The sequence below is a fragment of the Ixodes scapularis genome, unplaced genomic scaffold (assembly GCF_016920785.2).
Source record: "Ixodes scapularis isolate PalLabHiFi unplaced genomic scaffold, ASM1692078v2 PGA_scaffold8__174_contigs__length_109621045, whole genome shotgun sequence".
Taxonomy (NCBI): Eukaryota; Metazoa; Arthropoda; class Arachnida; order Ixodida; family Ixodidae; genus Ixodes; species Ixodes scapularis.
Window position 1 is genome coordinate 76,717,095 of NW_024609883.1, and position 7,203 is coordinate 76,724,297.

The following is a 7,203-nucleotide window of genomic DNA, read 5'->3' on the forward strand; positions in this document are numbered from 1 at the left end:
GCAGCCTTCATACCTTTCATCCCGGGTGGATCACCAATGCAAGGTTGCCATACCTCATTGCAGCACTAACATCTCTTTTGATTATTTCTTGCCAAAAACTTGTTCAGAATGAAACCACCTTCCCCCACACATCGCCGCGATTGAAGATGTTTCTGCTTTCAAGGCAGCCATAATAGATTACTTTTATAACGCTGCAATTTGTTGATTTGTTGATTGTACTTTTTTTTCTTTTGTTTTTTTGGTGTTGTCTATTTTTTTTTTTTTGTACTGTGAATTGATCATTGTACTTTATAGCCCCATTCTACCCACCCCGTCTGTAACGCCCGATGGGCCCTGAGGGTAATGAAATAAATAAATAAATAAATATCTCGATATAGCTGTTAATTTCGGTTTCTCTTCTAATTCAAAATGTGCCTCACAACGTAATTATTGAGCTAATGAAGTTGTTCGCGGAAACTTCATTCTGTGACATACGAGCCCGATTCAGACCCTTTAAAATATTTTAAAGAGTACAGTGTCCCTTTAAGGACAGGGACTTCCATACATCTTAGCGCTAACATAGAATACCGCACTTGTAGAAAAAATCTGTGCTAATATTTTTGTGTCCTTGGTGCCTTTTCCCGCTCAGATATTTGTGACTTAAAATAATAAACTGCGGGCCTTGTAATGTTCTTTCTTATTTAGATGATTAATTGCTTTAAAATCACTTCCAGTACAATAAATCACATAATCAATCCAGATTTTACGAATTATCGCCACGAGTGATGAGTTTATATAATCCCGAAACGTAGAAACAAAGAAACGCTGTTCAGCGTAGTGTTTTTCTTTGTACGAAAATTCGTGCATATAGAAGCACCTTTACAGGCCACGCGCTCGTACCCATGCCTTTGTCTGCACTGAAGATATCTGTGAGATGGATAATAGTCATCTCCTTGTGAATACTAGAGCAAGTTCTTGCGTTTCACTGAATGAGCGGGCAAAACAAATAAAACATGATATTTACAACTTCTCGTTGATTGCTTCTGTATTGTGTCTCTAGAAAACTGAAAATGGCCTTGGCGTCAAAAGTATGACCAAGACCAAGACCATCCACTTGTCGAGATTTCCCTACAGCTGAGCATAGTGGCACGGACGTTAGATCCTAATTACGTACGCGACCGCTAAAAAACAACCACGAAAAGACGCATTCTTGCCACATACTAAGTGCTGTGATTTTTGCTCTACATATGCGGTCGCTTGAAAAAATTGATCAGCTCACGCACACCTATAATCGCTGACAATTTAAGAAACGCTGGACGTGACTAACTTTGTTCATGCTTGTTGCTTCGTCATTCGTTCTTGGGCGTCATTATCGGGTAATGCCTGAATGTCCTTGGCTGAGAAGCGACAATGAAATACTCTCGGCTCGTCACGCCTTGAGTTTCTTAACCACTTGGTGACTATAGATTCTGCATCTTTGCAAACCGGGCAATGATTCGCTATATAGTGGTAAGGAATAATGCATTTGAAGTCCATGGTCGTGGCTTGACCGCCGTCACAGGTGACAAGCATTTACTGCAACGCCGCGTATATCAGCCAGCTTTAGCTACATATTGCGCTAAAGACGTTAATGGTATACAGTGAAACCCGTGTAGAACGAACCCACTTACAGCGAATTATTGTCGATATCGAACTCACGGAAATTTTAAATAAAAATCCGTGTAAAAAGTACGGTTTATAAGGAACAACATACTGGCTATATCGAACTTTTCACCCTGGGAAGGCTTCATAAAACGCGCAAACAATCGTCTCCTAGCCTGTCCGTAGCCCCAAAAAGAAAGTAGGAAAAAAAGAAAATTCCAAAAGCTCAAGTTGCTAACAAAATTGGGCAAAGAGAAGCGATTCAGAAGGGGAGAAAGCTAAAAAATACACTCTGCACGCACGCACAGAAAAAAAGAAAAAACTTTGCACCCTAAAGCCCACGAAGAGAAGCAATTCAGAAGGGGGCATACTAAAAAAAAAAAAATACTTTCCAGCGCGTTGTTACAAGGCGGAAGTGAAGAGATGAAAAAGAGAGAGAAGCTCTCGCCGTACAACGAACGCATCATGGAAGTTCGTTGTAAATCGTTCTTGCTATATTGAACTGATCGTAGCGTTTCTTGCTGTTCGTTATAAACGGGTTCGACTCTAGTATCGCTAGTTCTTGATACTCAAGGTCGAAAGTGTTAAACTGCGTTTCACACATGCGGCCCAGCCGAAATTTAAAGATTAGGGAAACACAACTATTCGGAATCGTCGTGACAAAGCGCTCACAGACAAAAAAGAAAACAAAAAAGGACGTAATACTTACGATAAACTTAGTTACACCGTCCGATTCGCCGTGAAGCAGACCTAGGTAAACAACCAGCAGGACAGTTGAGGCGGCCCTTACACGTAACACGTGACGCGTTCCAATGCTGTTTGCTACATTGCTGATTACCACACATTTTTGGAAACACCTAAGATTGTAGTACTACTTCGGTTACGCCGTCTCCGCATTGTCTGCCGAGCGAAGCACGTGAGCGTCCTCCAGTGGCCGAGCGTGGACATTGCTTCACTTAATTGAGATATGCGAACAATTAAGTACTTAGAAACTCTAGTGGTAAACGCTTTCTTTACAACACCTGAAACCACCCGCGTCAAAAACATAATAACATCAAAAGTATACTAATTGCTTACTTCTATCAAACACTTTTGAAGGTATTCTTGGTATACTGTCAGTTTTTAATAAAAGTATATTATCAATATTATTTCGGTGTACACGATAGCAGCCACATTAAGCCGACAAGTGGAGCAAACCGCTGAAAGCTGAAGCGGACTAAATGTATGTTAGTGTACTTCAGGTATTGAAGGTGTGCATGCTACGTTTAATAACAGTATACGTTTTAAGTGGACTTCTCATGTTATAAAAGTGCGAAATTCGTACACGTTTTGCACATCGCTTCCTTTCCAAGGTTATTTTCTTACAACTCGTCGCCAATGTAGAGCGAGTTACGCGCCTTGATGATCATCGCTGCTTCTATCTGTGCAAAGACGAGCTAGACTCATCCCATATGGGCTCGACTTCGTGTGGAACTTGAGACGCAGCTGGATTTACGCTTATTCCACGAGAAAAGTACTCTGAAATCAATATTGAGTGATACATCGTGTTACGAAACATAACAGAGCTTTGTCAAACACAAAAGCAAGTAGTATACACATTTAAATGATGTCTTTTATTTCTGGGCTCCACAGTCACTGGCAGAATACGAACAGCACGTCTTAGATGCCCGGCCTCCAGCACGTGCTCGTTGCTTTCAGTCATGCTCGATCTGCGCGTGCACAGCAGGAGGCTCACGAGACGCCGAAGCATGACCGAAGGCTAGGAAGCTTGTGCTGGAGGAGGAGAGATAAATGAATGACTCCCCTACCGTTCTCATCGTGTCAGTGCGACTCTAAAATGTATTTATTTACATGTTCTCAATGCACAGTTGTGTTCTAAATGTTTACACATTTTACTTGCCTTTTTTTTTAAATATAATTTTTGACCTCAGCAAATATATAATGTTCCAGATTCCACCTCTGATCTCGATCAACGAACATCCTTTGTATGGGCGTTATTTGACGCTTCCAATCGATGAGGCACATATGAAGTAGGTGGAACGGCAGCAATGAGAGTCACATGGCAACCTTGTTGTTCGTGCCCCGCATAACCATCTGTGCAGAGAGTGGCAGCAAAAGAAAAAAAAAAGTTATCACGAGTCAAAAAGTGGAGCAGTCATTATCCTTTTAGTATGTTATTGGATGGGAGCAAAGAGTACGACCTAGATATTTACTTTTTTTTTTTTTTTAGTTTGTTGTCACGTGTCGTACGATGGATGTGGTTTTCCTCGTAGCTTTGTCGTTGGCTTCATCATAGGTCACTTTGAACTCTAGTACCTCATATGTACCAGCCGACCTCGACATTGTTTGCGATTGTAGAAATATGTCAGCGTCTAGCGGAAAATTACCTCGCAACCTATTTTTTCTTTAATGGCTCGAACATGTGGAAGAAACATGGCTAGCAGTCCGAGGTTGATTTCGCTTCTAGGGTGCAATGTCTATCCGGAACGATTTTTTATAGCATTTTGGACATGGGCAAACTTCAGTAGCTTGACGGCTGTATGGACGGATATAGTTTGTAGAGGTCGTAAACGTTGCTGTGAACGCAACTGACGAGTGTGTGTAAATAAATATTGAGGATGTTTTAAAAACTCAAGGTTCGAGAGATTCGGGCAAAAAATAGGTGCGCTTTTCGGCTTCATTAGTACGGCGACCCTGATGAAAACACGTTGCACAAACGAACAAAACGCGTAAACAATGCTCGCAATCTGAGGTAGCACGCGCAGCCGGGGTGCACCTTCTAGTGTGGAAACATTTAGTGCAGTTTGTTTTTACATTTTAGCGTCTCAGTAGCTAACCGGCCTCGATAATATCAGTTATTCGGCAGCATATTTAAACGTATGGTAAATGAATATCAGGGTTTCCTTAAGGCACTCTGTCAAATGTTTCATACGCTATAAAGAAAAGTTATGTTTAGGAATTAAGTAAAGTGAACTTCTTTGTGTTCCACAAAATTCACATTTTAATTGCGAATAATGAAGTGCTGGGACGCCTTCCATGCGTATGAATCTATCGCCGTTTAATTGCCTATTTAAGGAAGTCGCGACGTAGGAGGGGCGGAGACGAGTTGCTGCCGTAACCTCCGCCCGGGAGACGTCGCAGAAAAAAAAAGATGAACAGAGGAAGACGAGATTCAAGATCATGCAGAGTATAAAGATGAGTTATTTCATGCAATGATGAAAAGTCATAAGCACGATGAAGAGCGCAACGCATTGTTTACCTATGGTATTTCATGCGGTCTTTAACGTTCCACGCTTTGAGAGTAATTTAAGATGCAGCACGTTGACTAGCCCAAAGTGCTTAAGTAAACCTTTTACTTTTATTCGAATCTCAAGTTGAGCCGCCCGTCCCTCAACAAGTACTCGTTCCCAAAATGACTGCGAATTTTCTTGCTGATAAAAAAATGCAACGAAAACAAAAATACGGGAAAAGATATTTATTTGATTTACATAGAATATATTTTTATTAAATTAAAATAACTTACTTTCAGTCAAATCAGTTTAATTTGAATCAGGTTACTTTGAGCTGAAGCAAGAAAAAGTAAATATTTAGTTCTAGCTGAATATTTAAGCACAGATGCACTGACCAATCCATAAGATTAAAAACAATTAATGAGAACGAAATAATTACTGTACGTTTAAGGTATACTCTTTCTGTCACTGAAATTCCTGGCGCACTGTACTCGTATGCGCAACAAGAGCCTAATTAAAATAAGTTCGGCATTTCGGGGAACGCAACTAATTTACCTTATTCGTGGGTTGAATTAAGATATACAGTGTGGGGGCACACGGTTGCCCGGTACCCAAAATACCGCGGCCATCATTCGGCCGCAAGGTGGCGGCAAGCAGCCGGCCACGCGCGCGTCGTGCCGCTCGCCTATATTAGGCGAGACAGGAGCGGCGCGAAGGCAGTCGGCCGATTTCCGCCGAGCTGAAGTAATCATGTTAGTATTGTGATTGTCTTTGTCTTATTAAATGTAATTTCTTGTTGTTGAAACCGTTGGCTCCGTGTTATTCCTCCGGGTCGGGTATGCAGCAAGGCAAACCGACCACAATGGCGCCCAACGTGGGGCACGAACCCACGACCCCGAGATTAAGAGTCTCGTGCTCTACCGACTGAGCTAGCCGGGCCCCGAAAAAAGACGGAACAGCCAGACTCTGCGTGGATTACAGGCGGCTTAACGATGTGTCCGTACGAGACAGCTACCCTTTCCCCAGCATTTCCTCCGTGATGTACGCGCTCGGTAACGCGACCGTGTTTACAACGCTGGATTGTTGTCACGGGTTCCTTCAGATCGAGATTCACCCATCAGACGTTCCAAAAACGGCTTTCATCTGCCACAGAGGGTTGTTCGAGTTCACCCGACTGCCGTTTGGCTTGTCTAACTCTCCAGCCAGTTTTCAACGCCTGATGGATGTTGTACTTGGGAACTCGAAGTACGAATTTGCCATGGCATACATGGATGACGTGGTTGTTTTCTCGAGAACTATTGAAGAGCATGTCGAGCACCTTCGCATTGTACTTGAGCGAATGCGTAATGCTGGGCTCACGATTCATCCCGGAAAGGTTCAGTTAGCCGCGCCCAAGATTAACCTCCTTGGATTCGTTGTAGATAACGGCACGCTCCGCCCCAACGAAGATAAGTTGCGCGCGCTAACGGAATACCCAAACCCACATGACGTAAAGAGCCTACAAAGATACCTCGGAATGATTGCGTTCTACCGGGATTTCATTCTACACTGTTCCGAGATATCGCAACCGCTTAATCACCTTCTAAAAAAAGGCGTCAAGTGGTGTTGGTCCGAACAACAACAATGCGCATTCGCAGCCCTTTCAAAAGCCGTGACTGACAACGCTTGTTTACAGCTCCCAGTCTTGAACAAGCCGTTCGTTCTGCAGACAGATGCAAGTGACTGTGGCCTGGGTGCTGTCTTGCTGCAGGAGTATGGCGGTGTGCTTCGGCCAGTTGCTTTCACGAGCCACACGCTAACTCCAGCCGAGCGCAACTACAGTGTCGCAGAACGTGAATGTCTCGCCATTATACATGCTTTGAAACGCTTCGATATGTACCTAGATGGCGCAACGTTCCAGATTCAATCTGATCACTTAGCGCTATCATGGCTAAGGGGACTTAAGAATCCAGCTGGACGCCTTGCTCGTTGGGCGCTTACGCTACAACAGTACGACTACTTCATAGTGTACCGCCCGGGGTCAACCAACAAAGTTGCTGATGCGCTCTCTCGTGCTCCACTTCCCGAGGAGCACTCGCAGGATACCCATGGCTTGGTGACCTTCGCGGCCACGACACGAGGATCCCCAGATTCACGGTGGGGTACATTGGTGAGCCGCGAGGAGCTTCGCAAGGCGCAGCTGGATGACGGGCTCTGTCAACGAGTGTCCGCTTGGCTGGCAGCAAGAGGTCCAGTCGACCGCCCAAGTGACGAGGAGTTCGACTCCTACTTGATAAGCGACGACGGCCTCCTGCTACGCTACATCCCCCAGGCCGACGACGATCCGGGTGGCTCGGCGTTCCGGACCGTGATA

The 7,203-nt window shown here is 44.0% G+C and overlaps 1 non-coding gene across 1 annotated transcript; it reads right to left on the reverse strand.

Annotated features, from left to right (window-relative positions):
• Positions 1-5,716: 5,716 nt before the first annotated feature.
• On the reverse strand, positions 5,717-5,789 carry Trnak-cuu. Its single transcript has one exon. It is a non-coding gene; the product is annotated as a tRNA-Lys (tRNA).
• Positions 5,790-7,203: the final 1,414 nt, after the last annotated feature.